This window comes from Buceros rhinoceros, unplaced genomic scaffold (genome assembly GCF_000710305.1).
Source record: "Buceros rhinoceros silvestris isolate BGI_N320 unplaced genomic scaffold, ASM71030v1 scaffold25954, whole genome shotgun sequence".
Classification (NCBI taxonomy): Eukaryota; Metazoa; Chordata; class Aves; order Bucerotiformes; family Bucerotidae; genus Buceros; species Buceros rhinoceros.
In genome coordinates, this window is record NW_010409310.1 from 5,006 (window position 1) to 12,248 (window position 7,243).

The window sequence follows — 7,243 nt, forward strand, 5'->3', positions numbered from 1 at the left end:
TAATTCTCCTAAAGGGAAACTAACTATTTAATGCCCACAGTGCCAGTCTTCTGAAAAGATTTGTCCAAAGTTCAGTACACTTCGGAGATACTTAAAAAACATGAAAAGAGATGTACACTTCATGTTACATGTTACATTTTCTGCCAAAGTAATGTCCTTGACAGCACTGGGCTAATGGTGAGAACCAGCAAAGTCAACGTCTTTGCTTTGTAATCCCAAATGAAAAATTTTAAAAGGAGCAAACACTTAAGACATAACGAATACTTTATTTACTTTTACTTTCTGTACTCAATAAGTTAAGGAAAAATAATTCTATTTAAAGGAATTCACATTAAATCTTTTTGAATGAACAAAATCCAAAATCCAGCTGTTTAGAGAATTAATACAAGGCAATATCTGGGTGTAAGATTGAAAGAAAAATTCCAATAAACACGTTTTCTGTGTATAAAGCTTATTGAACACTTATTCTCTGAATGGCTGAAGAAAGTGGTATGTGTTGGGAGAATAAACCCTAAAGGTTTGGGGTTTTTTGTGTGTTTTTTTTACCTTACCTTACCTTTCTCCTTCCTTCACTTAAAAGAAATGCATGTAGGGGCTGTGATACACTACCCTGGTTAATCTGCGTGGCATTTTGTGAGGCACTGCCTGAGACCACTGCAGGTGCATCATGCTCTATAACTACACAGCATACGGTGGTAAAAACTGATCAGAAAAAAGGAATTTGAAGATTCTAGCTCATGATGTTCCTGGATGTCCTGGTCTCATTCCTGTGTTGTGGACGCCGCTGCCAGTACGGTCTCTGCGGGCCTTACCACAGCGGTACGCGGCACCTGGTGTCGGTGTTGGTTCTGTATTCCACGTTTAGTGAATTCCCTGGTAGCCGTTATGTCTGCACAGACTTACAGGCCAGCTGGCTGTGATAGCTGGTTTTTGTAACAAAATGCCTTTCGACTACTTACATGAACAGTTGCCATTGTGTTTGGCTCATGAGGCACTATGTAAAATGTTTTTAATTAAAGTTATAGCACTTAAAATTGTTTTGTATAAAATTTGCTGTAAAGATTTGTAATATGGTCAAAGGGCTCTTTCTCCTTCATTACCATTTTTAAAATGTTTTAAAAGCTAGAAACCATCTTGTATATATTCTGTATATGTATAGCAGCACATTTCATTTATGGAAATATGTTCTCAGAATATTTATTTACTAATATATTTATCTTAAGCCATGTCTTATGTTGAGAGTGTGTGACATTATTGTAATAATCATTGAAAATCACTAACATGAGGCCCTGTAAATACATGATAATTGCACACACAGATTTTGCAGTACTTGCCGACCAAAAATGATGTAAGAAAAGTTGTAGTTACTTGCAGTTTTGTAAGAAAGTGTACAAATGTCTGTATGAAAAAACCCCAGAAAACCACACAAAAATACAGTTTTATTGCATATACATGTGGAAGTTGTCCTTCTTGTTTTGGGGGAAAGGACATGTATAGTTGTGTTCCTCAGAGGATAGTCCTAGAATGTACAGAATGAACTGTAACACACAATATCTTTTCCTTTTTTAAAATAATAGGTAGGTGGGTAGGTATATACATACACACACATACAAATGCTAACAAAAATGATCCTGATAAAAAGTTTGGAAGTGTTTTATTCTGCAAGCAGCCCATAATGTTCTATCTCAAGGCCATTCAGCTTTCAGCAAGTGCCACAGTTGAATGTCCACCAGAAATTAGCTTTTTTTTTTTTACCAGTACTTCACAGTTTTAGCTGCCTCCCTAATACTGTCCCCAGGTAGTCTCACCCCATATCTGTGGTACAGGGGAATCTCCGCCTGTTGCTTCAGCCTCTTTGGTAACACCAGGCTGAGGTGGTTGTGGGGAACAGGGAAGCTGGATTTATTACTTGCAGGAAAACAGATTATGTAGAAAGGAAGGTGAAGAAGGTGTAGGGCACAAAAGGGAAAAAGAAAGGTTAGGAAAGTAGTGCACCAGAGTATGCTGTGGTAGAGATGGGGTGAAGAGCTCTGCCAGGGGAAACAGGGAAGGAGACACAGCAAAGCGGCCCTTGCAGCGTGGCAGTGCGTAACTCATAGGACAGCACTTGGGCCTTCGTATAGTGGCGGGGTGGGGGGGATGCGGGTGGCGTCTTACAAGCCCCTGAAGCCTTCAGGCATGTGAGGGTTGAGTGACACGTCTGCTGGAAGGCATCCCCATTTATATTTGGAACCTGGCTGTTCCTTGTAGCAGGGGAACTTAATTCTGGATTATTGTCCGGTAAAAATACTGCCCTGAAATAAAACTGTTTTAGACCTGAGCCAGCATGATGCAGGTGGACACAACTGGAGAAATCATAGCTTTAACAGTCACGCTAGATACAAGTCCTTGCTCTGGATCAGGAAATCACTAGTCCCACCAAAGTGAAAATAAATCAGTGCTACCCTACTCAATTTTTGTTGGCAGAGGCCATAATTTGACCAAAGATGTTTATGCAGACAGCAAAAGAGAGGAGCTTGGAGGCATATGGATAGGAACCTGCACGTATGTTTGTTTATGTATGTATTTATGTAATATATTTTTATATGCTACTGTGTAAGCAGTTTTCCTCCAATCATTATTTATTTCCCATCCAGTGACACACATACACAAAGTCTTCTCCAGTCTCCTCCTTCAGTTTCTTTCTTCTCCCAAAGATTTTCCCCTGGTAATCCCCTGGACTTTCCCCTCCTCTCATCCATGGCGAAGTGCGCTGCAATTTAGTCGTCTCTGAATTCAGCCAAGCAATGAGCCCTACTTCTCTCCAACCCACTGTTTCTTATGTGAAAACTCCATGCTTGGGATGATAGACAGTTGAAGAGCAAGGGACTCTTTCTAGCCTGAGGAGCAGATATCATCCTCATCCGAGGTACTGTGGGAAAGCCTGGTGTGCGTGAGAAGGCAAGCACAGTAAGGGAAGAGCAACAGGCAGGAGGCAGTTAAGCAGCACCAGCTGCTGAAGTGCTTCCCAGTCAAAGTGCGTGCCCTTTTTTTGCCTGGTGAACAGAATCTTGGCATTTGTCAATGGTTATAGGTACGCGTTTCATTTGCGAGTAAGTCCATTAAACAATTGTTCTTAAAAACGGCATAAAAATTGCTGTGTGTTTGGCTGGTATGTCTATGCTGGCGGGTTGCAGATGAGTCTCCTGCCTCTAACCCTAACCCCAGCTTGCTGTTACAGACTAGTGTTTTGTTTTCTTGTTCTGAAGAAAACTGTGAGGTGATTGTGCCTTTAAGAACAGGACATACCTTAACCCTTGTTGTCCTACTAAATAAACAGTGGGGCCATACTCAGTCTCTTCGAGGAATACAGCTGTGGGCTGTGGGCTGAACTTGAATGTGGTGCTTCCTTCCTTATTGTCTTTTTTTTTAATGACTAAATATAAACATTTTCTGTGAAAAAAATAGTTATTTTGTATTTGGCAGGGGCATGCTTCTTTAACTGTTGAGGTTCAAGATTTAAGGAAGAAATCTGTGGCAAATTGAGAGCCCTGTGAGCACCATCAACATGCATGGAACCTCCAAAGAGTAAAACAAGAAAAGCAGGCGCAGACTATTCCTGATGAGATTGCACTTGGTGTTTCTGTAACACTATCTCATTTTTGCTGTAGCAATATTGGATGCATCTGTCAAATCCTGTGACAGCTGTTAGGTAAGAGTGGTTGGTTACTTGGGTAGTGTGAAGGGAAAAGTGTCCTGAAAAGGATGGCTGTGTTCATGCTGAGGAACCAGTCTGGCCTGAGCCTTTGGCCAGGGAGAAAACCGTGTATCTGAAACCAGTTATTTTATCTTACAACGGCAGCGCCGTGCTCCTGACTTAAACCCTTCATAGAAAAGTGTCTCTTTCAGAACAAAGAATACATTTTCCTCATTGGGAATGAAACTGTTGCTTAGGAAACAACAACAAAAAAGGAAATAGTTCCCAGAACAGAATTGTAAGAGGAGTCTCATAATCTGAATGGCAGGAAAAGAGCAGAGGAACCTCTGCTGTGTAAGGGGAGACTCCCCTGTGACTTCTTGAAGTGGGAGTTTGAGTCCTGACATGAAAAGCTGGGGACAGTTTTGGTATCTGACACTGTGTCCTGGTTTGAGTCTCTTTTAATCTCCACAGCAGACAACCCTGCTGTTACCTCATGGTCAGCTGCAGCCTTTACTTAATGCTCATCTACACTTCAGTGATACTGAACTCCTCCTGCAGAAATTCTCCGTGTTTAATTTTGTACAATTATTACTTACAGCCATTTCTTGAATGCAAGATGACCACATACAAACACAGCATGTATTTCAGTGGCGAGTCATTTCAGGTTTGATTTATTCTGTTTTCTTGTTAAATAACACGAGCCTGTTATGTGGTTCATGTGATGGCCTTTGCATTTACAGTAACTTGTCTCGAGAATGGATTCAGAGTGCCAAGTTTCATCCCAAAGCACATGTGCTCAGTCAAGTTGAGAAAGTGTAAGTTGCATGTAATGTGTGTTGTCAGGGGGATGTTACAGACAAAATGATACCGTCTGAAGGCAACTATATTTTTCACTGAAGATCTCAAGGTAGCAGAATGATAAGGTTGTTCATAAATGTCTAGAATAATATTGAGGTGAAACTGTCACTGGACATATTTCGCTGGAAAATTGTGAAATATCATTACTGCAAGGTATTAAGAACTAGTTGGACTAGTTTGTCAGCAGTTGTTTTTGTAGTTCACCCTTCCTTTAGGCAAAGTGGTGCACTGGAAAAATCTGTTGGCAGTACTTGCCGCTGCCTGAGAAAGCTCATTACGCAGAAGATGAAACTGGAATAGGTAGTCATGCTCATTCAGTGGCAGCCGAGCATCTGCTGCTTGTTTGGCCGGTAGTCCTACAGGTTGCAGATTCAGTTGAATTTTCAGGTCTGTCAGAAAAAAATCTCCCATTTCCAAGCCAGGGAGCTTGGAATACAGAGGCTGTAACACTGCAATACCACTGGGTTGTCTGCGTGAGCAATGTGATAAACGTCCTTAACATCGCATTGGACTGGCTGTAGAAAATCAGGCAGAAACAAGCCCTAAAAAAAGACAATGTTAATGCTTGATTGACAAAGCAGATTACATGTTTGATGGTAGAATGGTCCTGAGAGAATATACACGAGTCTGCAGATTCTGATGAACAAACTAGTACAGTCACAAGCTAGAAATGAGATTCAAAGGAGGAAAGTGCACCTTAAAGCAATTGTTTGATCACCATCTGTTCTGCCACAAAACTGAGTCTGAGTTACCCTCTTCGCAGTGTTCTTCTCTCATGTACACCAATGAATCTTAAGGTTTTTTTCTATGGTTACAGTGTATAGAAAATTTATTTTTCCCAGAGTGTAAACTAACAACTTTTCTTCCCATAAAATGTTATCAAGATACAAGCATATGTGCTATATTAAATAATGCATTTCCTATACATATATAAACATATATATTACTTTGATATCATATCACACATTTTTAAATAACACAGTCTCTATTCCCCCCCCAACATAACAATATTAGGACAAAAGTACAAATGAAATCATTTAGTCAACAAACTCAGTTTTTAAACGTAGATTTTGAATTAGGGAGGCCGCTCGTCCACCTGGCCCCCTTCCACCTGAGGTCCACGTATTCTGTAGGTTTTTATCACTGACACGCTGCATAAAGTAAGGGAGCAGTCTTCCACCTTGGTATGGTGGCAAAGCCAGCATAAGTGCTTAGTGCCCCTGCTTCTGGGACAGACAACTGTCCTTTTCCTATGGCTTATTGTCCACTTCGCTGTGTTAGCTCACCTCCCTGTGCAACCACCCAACAGACAAGATGGGAGAACTCATCTCTGTTAGAAGTAACTCAGGGAAGAAAAAGCGATGGTAATTTTTAACCTGATCAGTTTATTGCACTACCACACAGCTGGTCATGCCAACACAACAGAGTGAGAAGGGGGCCAGAACAGGGGCTGGAATGCATGTATATGAGAAGGCAGCTCCTCACGATGGCTTTGTTGTCAAAACAGTTGCTTTTGAAATTATGGCCAATGTCACGTTTGCAGCCTGTCCAGCCTGTTGAGGGACATGCTAGGCAGGAGGTCAGAAGGCCATTCAGATACAATTCCAAACAAATTCTTCTGCTGCATTTATTTTTCAATTTGTTGAAGAAAATGCTGTAAATGCTAACATCCCGAGACGTCCGTGCCCTCCAGCTGTCTGCCCTCAGCTGCTAGTGTTGGAGGGATGTTTCTGTATACCGAGTCATGTGGGATTACAACAGTTGTGCATGTCAGACTTTCCTTCTTTCTCTCCCCAAACCCTCATAGCAGAGATCATAAAGTGCTGTGTTAATGGTACCATGTACGTCGGCCTTATACCAGCCTGCCACTGACGGGCTTGTACCAGGAGTGTGAGTGACCATACCACATTCTGAAGAAAGCCACAGCAGAGATCTACCTGCTCTTGATGGTCTCAGGCCCGTATAGTAAGAAGTGCTCTTTAAGGGACCCTGTCCATGCCATTTCTACCTATTGCTCTGTTCCCTAGGATTAGAGCTATCTAGGATCAATCTGAAAGATGCGCGAGGAACGTAACAATTTCCTCTACTTTTATCAGTGTGTTTATCCATGCACTGTATTATACCTTATGCTTAGTCATGTTCATTGTTGCCATGGCCAGTTAATCTGCTATAACTGCTGTTTTTATGCGTCTTTCCTACAGAAATTGGATAAGCATTTCCTAAGAAAGGCCCATGAAATATATTACTTTTAAAACAGTTGAGGAGCTAAGGGAATGATGCAAAATCTGTTTCTAAATTCTCTAGATTTTGCATTAGTAGCATCAGTCGTCCTTGTTGTTTCTAGGGGGTTTTCTCTAATTTTATAGTGAAATTGAATTCTTTAGTGAAAAAGAGAAGCTTAACAGTTCTGTATTTTTTCCTTCTGCAGTAAGCAGAAATCAGTCGTGGGGTGCTCCTAGTATTTTTCCAGTTTATCAGCATTAGCTAGCTGCTTTGTGAATGTCCTTTGACTGTGTATATGGCTCAAGAATGGCTCAAGAACATTTGATAAGGCAAGCAAACAAAGCTTCATCACAATGTGCTCATAACTCTTTAAGGTCCTAGCTTTACACTCTGACTCTCTCCTCCTGGTTTTTCATTAGTGAACCATATTAAGCAGGCTTAGGAAACAAATTAATTTGTTTTGCTACAAATCTGTGAGGGACT